This window comes from Falco biarmicus, chromosome 6 (genome assembly GCF_023638135.1).
Source record: "Falco biarmicus isolate bFalBia1 chromosome 6, bFalBia1.pri, whole genome shotgun sequence".
Classification (NCBI taxonomy): Eukaryota; Metazoa; Chordata; class Aves; order Falconiformes; family Falconidae; genus Falco; species Falco biarmicus.
Genome location: NC_079293.1, coordinates 66,314,282 through 66,326,512, shown reverse-complemented (window position 1 = coordinate 66,326,512; position 12,231 = coordinate 66,314,282).

Sequence of the window (12,231 nt, the reverse complement as noted above, 5' to 3'; positions counted from 1 at the left end):
TGCTTCCACTGCCACTTGCCAATTCTTCTTAAACCCAAGTATGGAAACCAGACTGAAATGCTGCAATATCCAAGGTGTTTTCCTCTCACGACAGTAACTACACCTACCACAACATTATTTCTTTCAGCATGTTCTACTTTGTAGTGAGGCATGTGCTATCATCTCCCTTAACCAGACCTGTGGATGACATCCAAGTTACTGCTGAAGGCACCTTTAGGTCTTAAGTGATCTGTACAATGCTTTCTCCTCAGACAGTGTGGGGCAGTTTAATGGGTCAGTGCCTCTAAAGATGAGCCTTGAGTCTTCATTATGAAGCAAAACCAGTGACTTCAGGACTCAGAGGAACCATCCTTGAACCCTTACCAGAGTCACAGCTTCATTATGTTTTCCATTAACTAAAGCCATTAAAAGATGTCCTGACCCAGCGCTCACCCTTCCTCTGTTTGCTGCCCATAACTCACAACGGCACAATTACCATATCCTCTGGCTGTGTCCTTGTTAGCAAGAACTTTGGCTCAACAGAAGACTGAAACAATTACTGGCCTCCAAATCTACACTGCATGCAGCCTGTGGAGGGGGATGTTCCTTCATATAACATTTAGTGAGCTTCTCTGGACCAAACACCCCACCACACAAGTGGATGGGATGCTTGAAGCACGTTTGGTGGACATCTGAGCTTCCCAAGTAGTGTTCTCCAACAGGGGACAAGCTCACACACACTAGAGCTGCTCTATCACTGAGCCAACCTGCTGCAAGTGGGGGTCATCACAGGGTTAGCTTCAGAACTGCACCGCTGCCCCAAAGGAACCTGCTTATGCAGGTGCTGCCCCTGATGCACAGCATTTCCCAGAACCCAAGGCACATCTTGGATCCTTCCCATCTTTCTTTTACTGGCAGAGTACAGTGTTATGACACCTTCCTCTCCTATAGGCAAGGTCACTCATGCCCCATAGATCAGATACCTCCAGCTCATCTACTTCATCCATACAACATCTGCAAGACTAGCAGCCTAGACCCTGCTGTTTGGAGACAGGCCTTTCTCAACAAGCTGCAGAGCAGGCTGCATTCTCCCCACCCATGGTCTCTCCTCACTTCAGCCCATGCCCACCCAATGACCTGTATGCTCAGCTGGTACCCGCTGTCCTCAGAGCTAGTAACCCCTCACACATTTGGCCACAGCCAATCCACCTGCCTAAGATGGCTAGGTCGGCAGCTCTTATCCTTGTAGTTCCACACTTTGACTTTCAGGTCAATAAGCTGAACCTTTTCCCATTCAAAGCTGGGCAAGGGCTTTCACTGCGTACCACCAGCTACTCAGTTTTGGCCACACTCCAAGCTATCCTTGTGGTATTTCCCTACCTGCCCCCTTTAAATGAGGAGTTAACAGGGCTGGTTCCCTTAACAAATGTTTTCCTGGTCACACAAACTGATTGTATCATTCCTCCTAACCCGTCAGAAGTGTCATCATGAGGATTCCCATGCCATGTGTCACGCTCTCGCGCATACTCACCATGGCCACAGTGCTGAGCTCCTGTCTCTCTCCTGCAGCAATGTCCCCTTTCAGCAAACAGCTGCACCCAAGCCGGACGGCAAATTCCAACACCTCTCAGAATGGCTCTGGCCTCCTTCTGCTGATCTTTGCAGGCCAGGCCAAGTCCAGCTGAGTCCCTCTAAACCGATCCATTGCCAAAGCACCTCGGCAGCCCTTGCTGGAGGGGTGCTGGGGAAGCCTCCTCAGGTCCCCCCTCAGCTTAGGTAGATTCTCCCCTTTTCTTCTTCAAGATCCCTGCTGAGACTCAGCCTGCTGGACTGGTTTCTAGCTTTGGTCTGTGTACCCTGGTCAGAAATGGAGTAGACAACTGAGTCTTTTTTTGCTGCAGGTAGTGCTGCAGACCTGTTTGGTTCCTGGGAAACACTGTTGCTGTCTGTCTTCTCTGACATAAAGGTTCTGGACATACCTCCTCAGATCATTCACTGCAATTTTTTTAGCAGTTTCTTATATAATGGGACAGTTTGCTTGACTTCTTCCCTTCTGATTTCTGCAGTTGTGACAGCGTTAGGTAAGGCTAGGCAATAGAAGTCCTCTGACAGCCTTAATTCCACATCAGGTGTCTGACTTTTGCAACTTTCTGATTTCTTTGGGCTGTTGGTATTTTTAGCTTTTTTAATCCTCACTGCCATCCTGCTCAGTTAGTAACCTCGAAGCTTGCCAAAGATTCCTTGGCCTCCCCTGTCCCCGGAAAGGCTGCTGGTCCTCAGCCATCTGGTTACTGGTTCCTTATTCATCTATTTTGAACTTGTTCCAGCTTCTGCTGCCCCCAAAAAATTTTACCTCCAGTCTCAGGCCATCTCCCAAGCCTTTCAGCAAGCCTTCAGATGTTGCTTTAATCCCTTCTGCAAGGTCTCATGCTCTTTTCTCTGGTCTTTAGACCTTATTTTAGTCACTTGTGATAGCCTCCATTTCTGCAGGTTTTGTTCACAGAATTCCACAGGAAGTCTCAGTGCATGGCAGAGCACAGCATTCCTGTTTTCCTTTCTCTACTGGAAACAGCTCATTTGATATAACCTAGAATTGCATTTGCCTCCTTGGCAACCCTATAACTTTAGTGTCTCATGGTCAGAGTGTGGTCAGTAATAGGAGGAGGTATTTTTTTTCCCCTTTTGCATTTCTATGTAATGAACTTCTGACTTCAAGCAGAAATCCTTTTGATTCATCCTTAAAGGCACTTTACACAATTACTAATCATCTCCATTCTACTTGTAAAGGCCATCAGATCTTCCTGTTGGATGTTCCTGTCCTTCTCTGTATAGCTGATGTTGCTACATTTTGCACCCAGATATTTATTAAAAATATAAATCTTCTTGAGAAATTCCAGGAGTCATTTTCCTTGATCTGACAGCTTTCCTTTCAGCATAGCCAAGTGTCTTCTCTAGCCAGCTCCTTTTTCACCTCAGCTCTCCAGTGTTTCTCCATTCCTCACACAAGGTGTTATATGCTGGAGTGCCTTCACTAGAAAATACTTCTGATTTAGTAATAGCACTCAGTTTCAAGGTTGAGCCTAACCCAGATGAAGCTGTTGTCCAGATCTGCTTTACCCTCCAAGGAGGGGAGTAAGCATGTTGACGGCAGAGTTCTCCCATCTTGCCATGGAGTCTGAAACAGGTCAAAAGAGCAAGCTTTATAAGTCTTCCTCTCCCCACCTTTAATAGAAAAAGATACTCGGGACACTGACACAGGAGCAGACACCTAAAGCTAGGTGGAATTGTCTACCTTCTAGATACCTGGACTTCCCCAGAAATCCCTTCCATGATGCCCTTAGAGAAGATGGCAGGGTGAGAAACTGCACAAGCAGCCAAAACCAGGCTCCTGGACATCCAGAGACCTTCCTACAGTTTTGACTGGACTTCTTTTTCCTTGTTACTTGTACTGATTCCTTCTTGTGCCATTTTAAGAAATTTAAATTAAAGGGATTAAAAAAACCAAACCCACTTTCCCCCTTTTCAGTCACTTGTAAGTGCTGCTATATTGAGCATAGTTAAAAAGTAATACTAGCGTGCACCTTTTACCAGCCTTCTCAAAGCTATATTCACTGTGAACTCACTGTAAAACTGTGTCTGCAAAGATTTGTGTTTTGCTCCCAGTCATGGTCACCAAGAGAAAAAAAAAATCACATGAAAAATACAATGAAGTTCCATACCAAGGATACAAATTTGGGCTTGCAATTCCAGGAAGCATCAGCTGAGAAAAAAAAAACCATCTGTAAGTCACCTTCTCATCCTTTGTATGCTTCTTATAGCTATAGTTATAAGAATCTTCTCCCACCCTTGAGATTTCACCCTGTCAATACTCTCAACGTCTTCATTAGTAATGCACTGCTTACCAGGGGCTTTGTACAAATGCTGTTCACCATTGCTGGGAGAATTATTGCAGGAGTGCTGAAGTTAACAACTGATGCCAGCTCTCCACCCTCACATACATTTTCATATGGAAGCTACAGTGATACAAAAATATAACTAAGCAACAGGGACCCTGCATTCCCTTACCCAGAATGATTTCCAAAGCCTCCCAAAGATACCACCTTAAATTTAACCCTCCTCTAGTCGGAGACCAAAGCTCTCAAAACCACAGGACTGCTACTAGAAGACAAAAGGTAGCAGGAAAACATATAAAAATCCATAGTAACTCTTCAACAGCCACTGCTGCTCCATAATAAAAGAATAATAGTGTGTAGCCCTCTTATAGCACTTTATCTGGGGATCTCAGTGGCTACACAATGGGTGTTAGTTTGTCTCTTAGCCTAAAAGAGAAAAAGGTCCAAAACAAAGCTGTGGGAACACAACGTCTCTCCAGGTCAAATCACAATTCTCTGGGATCTCTTCAAAGCATGGAGAAAGCCTTACTCATGGAGTATACCTTGCTCCATCTGCCTTTTGACACAAGAAGGACACAGAAAAGCTGAGAGTCACATGGAACATATCAGAAGCAGCTTGACATTTCTTTGCTACTGTTTCTGTGTTGATACTTGCTTTCAACATGACATATTTTGCATATTAAAAATACTAAGTAAGCTTGAATTATTTTATGGGAGAGCTTGAATGATAGGCTATATATAAAATAAAGTGCTATCTACCGCAGTGTACAGAACGATACAGGCAATAAGGCAGATGTGTGCCCTGTGCATGTTAAAACTCGTTTCTAAGACACAGACATTTTTTCTTGGTATTTCACATTTGAATTCTTTTTGGTAGAGAAATTCATGCTAATGTGAAGAAGTTTTTTAGCAGAATATGAGGTGCAAGACTAAGTACACTATTTTTTTAGTATCTTGTTGGTCTTCAATGGCCTGGAACAGTGTATAGTTTATCCTGAAGACCAGTCAATTAAAATACTGTTCATCCAATGGTTTTGTTTTTTAAATCTTTCTAAGACATTTTGTATCATGTGTTGAACGGGATATAGTTTTCTAGCTATCCAAACAGCTCTTGATTCCACATTTTTTAAAACGGTCAGACCAATGACTTCAGGCAAGAGGTTCTAATATGTCAGAGCCTTGCTTTAACACAGACACCCTGGACTGCAGTAGCCCTTGTCTTTGCCTTCCTCTCCTGGAAGGTAACAGCTTCCCATGTTCAAACAAAACACTTCTTCAATGCCAGGTCACTTTCTTGGTTACAGCATTGAACAGGCTGAACTTGCTGTAACCACTGTCCTTGACATAGCTTATTCAATGTGTAGGGAAAAATGTCAAAACTAAACCAGTAAAGACCTTCACCCAGCCAATTCTCCCAGTAGGTTAAAAAATATACATGTTAAAATGCCAGGACTGTCTAACATTTCACTTGAAACTCACCATAGCAACACCACATTGCTACGGTAGTGGGGAAAAAAAAAAAAAAGAGCATAAAAAAACCTCTAAGGTCTTCAAAAAGGCCCTTCAACTTTAAAGTGAATGTATTCGTGGAGAAATGAAGGGTCTGTTGTGCAGATGGCTGTTTGCTCTCATTGCTAGAAGCAGACAGTCCTTGGTTTGGAGGGAAGGGGAGTCAGATAGCGTATTACCATGCAAAAGCAGCCAGCCCTGCCTATGATGACTGCAATATTAACTCCCAGGGCTTCCTGCGGCTGAGAGGCAGCAGCGGCAGCGGCAGCAGCGAGTTTCACTTGCCCCCTGCCCCCCACCCCCAAGCTTCCAGGTTCAATAAAGATTACATCATGGAAAAAGTATGCCATGTAAGCCTGAGAATCAAAGCCGTCACAATTGGCGGCTGTTTAACTGTAATGTCGCTGAAACACATACTCCCCCTACACGCACACACACTTTCCCCCTCACCCCTCCCATCCCACCCCGAACCTTCCCCATCTCCTGCGATTAAGGGTAGTATTACTGGGGAGAGGAAAATCTGATCAAAACTGTCGACCGCCAACTGCCGATTTTCTATAGATTCAATAAAGGCCACCTTAACGATTTCCCTAATTAATGGATGACATCTTTGGCTGGAGGAGAGGCGCTGTATTCTACTCTGCCTTAGTCTTTGTTAACCTTCTAATTAACTTTCGTAGGTCACCCAGGTCTCCCAAACCTAAAAGTGAAGAGAGCCATTGTGCTAGAAGCAGTAAACTTACTTTTTCTGCCTGGGTACTTAAAAGGGAGAACGATTATAGGCAGGGAAAAATAACTCCATTTAAACTCTTTGTGGCTGTGGAGAATGCATAGGTCCCTGCCTTAGAAAATAATTGAAACACCTTTTATAACAATATTTGCATGCATAATAAACCAAATTAGCAAATATGCATCTAAATTCAGCTGCGGTTTCAAATTGATTAGGGATTTGGAGGGGGTTTGGGTCTTTTTTTTTTTTTCCTTTTTTTTTTTTCTAATGTGAACTTCAGTGGGTCAACAAAAGGAATTGGATTTCTTGAGCAAATTGCAACTGCAACAGCTATCAGCTTTTACACGGCATGATCTCCACCAAAGAGTCTGGGCTAATAGTACACACACATGCATTCTAATACTATAATATTAGGCCAGATTAATCCCTGTGGTAAGACCATTGAAGTCAATGGAATTGTATCGGAGATGAATTTGGTTCACTGCCTTTTGTGGAATCTAATATGAATTGACCATTAAGCTGGAGGCATCAAAGATGATAAATGCAGCCCTCTTTCAAACAGTCTGATGCAACCCAAAAAAGGGCAGGCAGAAGGCATTTAGGATGGGTGGCCTTTTCTTCTGTCTACAGCTTTCTCAGGGAAATTCTGCCCTCATTCACGCCCATTGACTGAAGTCAATTAAATTATTTTAATAAACTGTAATTAAAATTCACAGTGTACAATGAAAGATTGAAACTTCATAGCACAACTTGACTAATAAACCTGAAGTTAATTGCTTCTTGAAAGTAAAGATTGAGAGTGCTTTTTTGGCTTACAGAAGAGACATGAAATTAATTGTTCCTAGTTTTCTCTACTCAGCAGAGAACAACAGAGCAGAGTAGAAGGGAGTAATAATTGCTCCCCAATACAAACATACAGATGTACATCCCTGCACAAATATCTGACTGTGCAACCCATATTCCTGGACAGAATGTACTGAGCTAAAAATTTACATTGCAAAAAAAGGAAAAAAAATCTAGGACAGAATATTTTGGAGAATTTTTTGGATTAACTGAGGAGGAAGCATGATATAGTGAATAAAACAGGCCTGAAAATCAGGCTACCTTCAATCTTATCCCTCACCGCCACTGGTTCACAATGGAAAATGGTCACTTTGGCCTTGATTCAGTTTCTCCTCCTTTAGAGGAGTTATTTTTCACCAAAGTAACATTTAAAAAGGCCTTGAATTGATTGGGTATGAAAGCTGTAGACATGTAAAATGCAACATGCCAAACCCAAAGTCTGAGGTTTTGAATAGCCAAACACTTTTTTTATGGTTTGATTCTGCCACCATGTACACATCTTCTAATGGAATAATTGGCATGAAGATGGTGTCTACTGCTTCTTTGCTTTATTCTCCAATCAAGTGGTGCAAAGTTTATTATTCGTCTTCTGTCTTGGTTTTTGGCTGGGATAGAGTTAACTTTCTTCTTAGTAGCTGGTACAGTGCTGTGTTTTGGATTTAGGATGAGAATAATGTTGATAACACATTGATGTTTTAGTTGTTGCTAAGTAGTGCTTACCCTAAGTCAAGGATTTTTCACTTTCCCGTGCTTTGCCAGTGAACAGGTGCAGAAGAAGCCAAGGGGAAGGAGCAGGCTAGCGGACCTGAACTAGCCAAAGGGATATTCCATACCATAGAACATCATGTTTAGTATATAATCTGGGCGGAGCTGGCCAGGAGGGGCCAATTGCTGCTCAGGGACTGGCTGGGCATCAGTCAGCAGGTGATGAGCAATTGTATTGTGCACCACTTGGGTTTTTTTCACTTGGGTGCTATTCCTCTCTCCCCCTCTCCTTTTCATTACTGTTATTGTTATTGCTCTTATTGTTGTTATTACTTTATTTCAATTATTAAACTGTTCTTATCTCAATCCACGAATTTTACCTTTTTCCAGTTCTCCTCCCCATCCTACCTAGGGCATGGCGGGGGGGGGGGGGAGTGCGCAAGAGTCTGCGTGGTAGTTAGTTGCTGGCTGGGTTTAAACCACAATATCCTCCCAAGTGTCCCTTGTATGTCCTAGGAACAGTCTGGTGGTGGATACATAACTCTGAGGAAATTTGAACTGTCATCTTTCAAAAATATCTTCAGTTAAACATGTCTTCTACGTTTCTGCCTGCAAGTTCCCAAAGTTTTGGCATTGTAGGGATTTGGTTGCTGAGGAAAGGCAATCAAATGACCATGTACAGGATCAAGATACAGAAAAGAAGCAACACATCTTCCCTCCCTCTGGAACTCACTGCCACTGGACAGCTGGTGGATGAATGGATGCCCAGGGCTCTACCCTGCTGCTACTGAACACTGCAACTGGGCAGTTTTACCTGACCATTCAGAGGACAGACATTTTTGCCCACATCGATGGTTAGGTATCACCCTTTATAGCTCAATGAAAGTTTTCAGGGTCCCCAGTGTAAGGCTCTGCCTCAGAAGGAGTATTTTTACTAAAGCAAGAGGTCTTCAGAGAAAGGCATTGCTGTTAAGGTTCTCAGGAAACCTGAATTAATTCTCAGGCACCAACACAAACCTCCCATGTGACATGGAGTCAGGGGGATTCTTCTCACCTGGATTTTAATATCCGTATGAAGATATCTGCATCTGAGCCTTGGGAGACTGTGTGCCTTGAGAGGCAGCAGAAGGAAAGGCATCATGCAACTACTAACCCAGAAGTGCCTATTTTGGATGCCTCGTACAGGAAGGATGAACTGTGCCCCAGAAGAGTTTTCTCCCAACTGGCTATGAAGAGTCCACATACCAAACCTGAACATTGCCAGTTAGTACTGCAAATGTCTCTTCTGTGGTCAGATGAACCCCACCTTCAGTCCCTCTGCACTTCTGTTCCCCATTTGCAAGAAGAAAATAATTGTGTTTCTGTTCATCTATCTTTTGTCCTTTTTGCCCCCTTAAACGGTGAGGTCCTTAAAGACCTGCCTGGGATTTACCTGGCAGGAAGTAGACAGCTACCTTTAGGGTGTCTATGAAATTGGTACTTTTACAGTGCAATTAATCTCATCCAAATTAAAAATCTAAAATAGATCTGAGAAATGCATCATAAAAATACCTTTTTCTCAGCAGAAAGGGAGATGGAAATAACCAATTCTTTAATTCAGATTTCTAAAGTCAAGCAAAATTAATATCCTGTTTGTTTATACAATATCAAGCACAACAGAGGAGTCTGATGAAAATAGTTTTGATATCTTGTAATACTGTGCTAACTGCCTTTGCATCTTAAATAATCCAATAACTAATTAATTGGGGAAACCTGGGTAACACTCAGTAGAACAAAGCGTAAGACATCTTCCTCAGTAATGAACATAACAGACATTTCAAATCCTGTTATTTCAAACTAAATAAATGATCTGTGGAAATACTTCACACCAACTGAGACATTCATTTTCTCTTTTCTTGGCACAACTCACAGGGTTGTGTGTACCCAGAACTGGACTTAACTTTCTGACTCTGACATTAAAGTCATATTTCACAGTCTATGAAAGAGGCAGCAGCTAGAATTTGATGCCTCCCTCTAGCTCAGCCTATCCTTTTCCAGAGGAAATCAATTATTTTTACCAGATAGCCTTGCAGAACCTGATAATGTGCAGTTAAATTAAATTACACTCAGTTGTTGACCAGAAACAACAACAATTTCATGCGAATAACCATAAAAAGAAGTTACACGCAAAGAGTATAAACCGGGTCTCCTAAAATGCATTTAATATGTCTTCTCACAACACAAGAATGATCTACTTTAGGTCAAACTGATAGTGAAGTCCTGGGCACACACCTCCATTGAATCCCACTGGCTTGGCAAGATGGGAGTAGGCACTCAGGAGCTGCAAATGTTCCTACTCCAGTATTATCACCTGAATTAGAAATTCCACTTTGCCATCTTCTCAGCCCTGAGGGGTGTGATGAGCTGTCTTCCCAGCCCAGGAGGCTCGTCTGGGCTTTCTCCATCCTCTGAACTTTTCTGTCGAGGAAAAACTCATGAGCTCAACAGAAACACAGATGTCACTCCTTGTCCGTGGCAATTTTAAAGTGAGCTCCACTCTCAGAAGTTACCTTAAACATAACAGGGCAAGGCTGCACATTTGTTGCCTCTTGGTTTCCATATCAAATATGTTTAATTTACATGAAAAAAAAAAGATAGTGCCTCTTTCCCTGCTTGTCACTCAGGCAGAGGCAACCTGGGCTCTGAGAGGCAGGAGGCTTGATCACCTCTGATCATCTCCGTGCTCTGCAGCAGTCTTTTCACTCTCAGCTGTCCCCACACTGATGTTACATGTTTACCCAGTGGGACTGAGCAGACAGCCCTACTTGGGGTGAGCATCGTGCAGCCCAGTACAACTGGCATGCTGGTACATACAGTAGCATCTGCATGTCTGCTAAACATGAAACATCAGCTCTACCCTGTTGCCTAACTTGTGCCAGCCAACATAGTGCTCAATGCAAGGATCACCTTAATAAAGTTCCAGTGTAATAGGCCTGCTTCTCTTGGAATCCAAGAGCCATCCATACAGTTCTTGTGATATAAAAAAGCGCAACTCATATTCCTGTTTCTCTACAGGCTCCTTTACATTGCCAGAGCTTTGTAGATGAGCTGGACTAGACTTACAAAGCAGTCTTAGACACCAGAAGGGTGACTGAGCTGTTCAATATAGCCCAGTAGCAGAGATGTAGGAAAACCAAAGGCTTTATCTTCAAAATCAGGTATTTTAAGTGCTTCCAGGTTGATATAGGCACCTGTATGTTGATCTTGGGCACTGAAGAGAAAGAGTGAAAGGAAGGCACTTTGCTCAGCCCTAGCAGGAGACCCTGTTGCTGAGCACTAGACTTTCTAGGCAACAAGCAAAAACAGGCTCAGGAGGCAGGTCCATCTGTCCAAGATGCAAATCCTGATATCTCAGAAGTTCTGAGGATTTCAAGGGGTTTATATGGATGAAAAAGAAAACAAGAGAATACACAGTTTCTTCCCTGGCTGCGTTTGTTTTATTTGAAGTCTCCTTTATATTTCCCAACTACAACAACTGATGCAGGACTACAAGCTTTGGAAACCCGTATGGCCACACCTGAAACTAGATTAATACATCAAAATCCCTTGTACATAATGGCACTACTGTTTCCCAAATTGTCTTTGCTTCACTGTGAATTCATTTATGCCTGCCAGCTGTGGTGCTGGTCCCTTTCTCCTGTTTTTTTTTTTTTTATCTGCTGCCTTATAGTGTGCTCCTGGTAACTATTCCTTCTCCTCGCTGTTGGTGATTGCATTTCTCTTGTTAATTTTTACAGCTCCAGTCCTATTTTAAGAGCTTCAGGTTTCAGCTGCGAGCTCAACAGAAAGTCATTGACCTCACTGCATGGTGGGACAGGACACTGCATAGCTGTTTCTGCCTTTTACACCTCGTGCATTCTCCAGTTACCTTTTGGCTGCTCTGATTCCTTTGTCTTTCTTTGTCCTCCCTTTAGTTCATCGATCTGGTGATAATTACCCATAACTCTCCTCTCAGCCTCCCTTGTTCCCCCTCCACACCCACTAACTACTAACTCTATCAGCCTTTATACTGCCTTATTTCATCCAGGCACATGGTCTGGTGAATGTCTCTAGACCCTTGTGTTCACCCTCTGCAGCTTTGCACTTATCCTTGGAGAAAAATCCTTTCTTCATCCACCCCCTGCTAGGGTGCCTTCAGCCTCCTCCCATCCCTGCTCATTCTTTGATTAGTACTTTCCTCCTCCAGACTCACCAGCATACTTGTTTCTATGGATTGCCCTCTCTGTCTGTTTTCAAATAAGCCTCTGAAAGTCTCTGCAAAAACAACCCTCCTTTACATACCATTATTCCTTTCTCATCTCCTTTACCTCTTATCCTTTCAAATGACTAGTTTACTCCCATTCTCTTGAACTCACCTCTCTGACACTCAGCAGTCTGGTTTTCAGCCACTTCACTCTGCAGGAATTGCTCTCTCTAAAATCACTAATGATGTCCTTCTAGTCAATTCTAACTGCCTCTTCTCCAGCCTCTTTCCCTTTGATTTTTCCAACACCTTTGACATATCAGATCATTCCTTCCCTCGGAGTTCCCCAC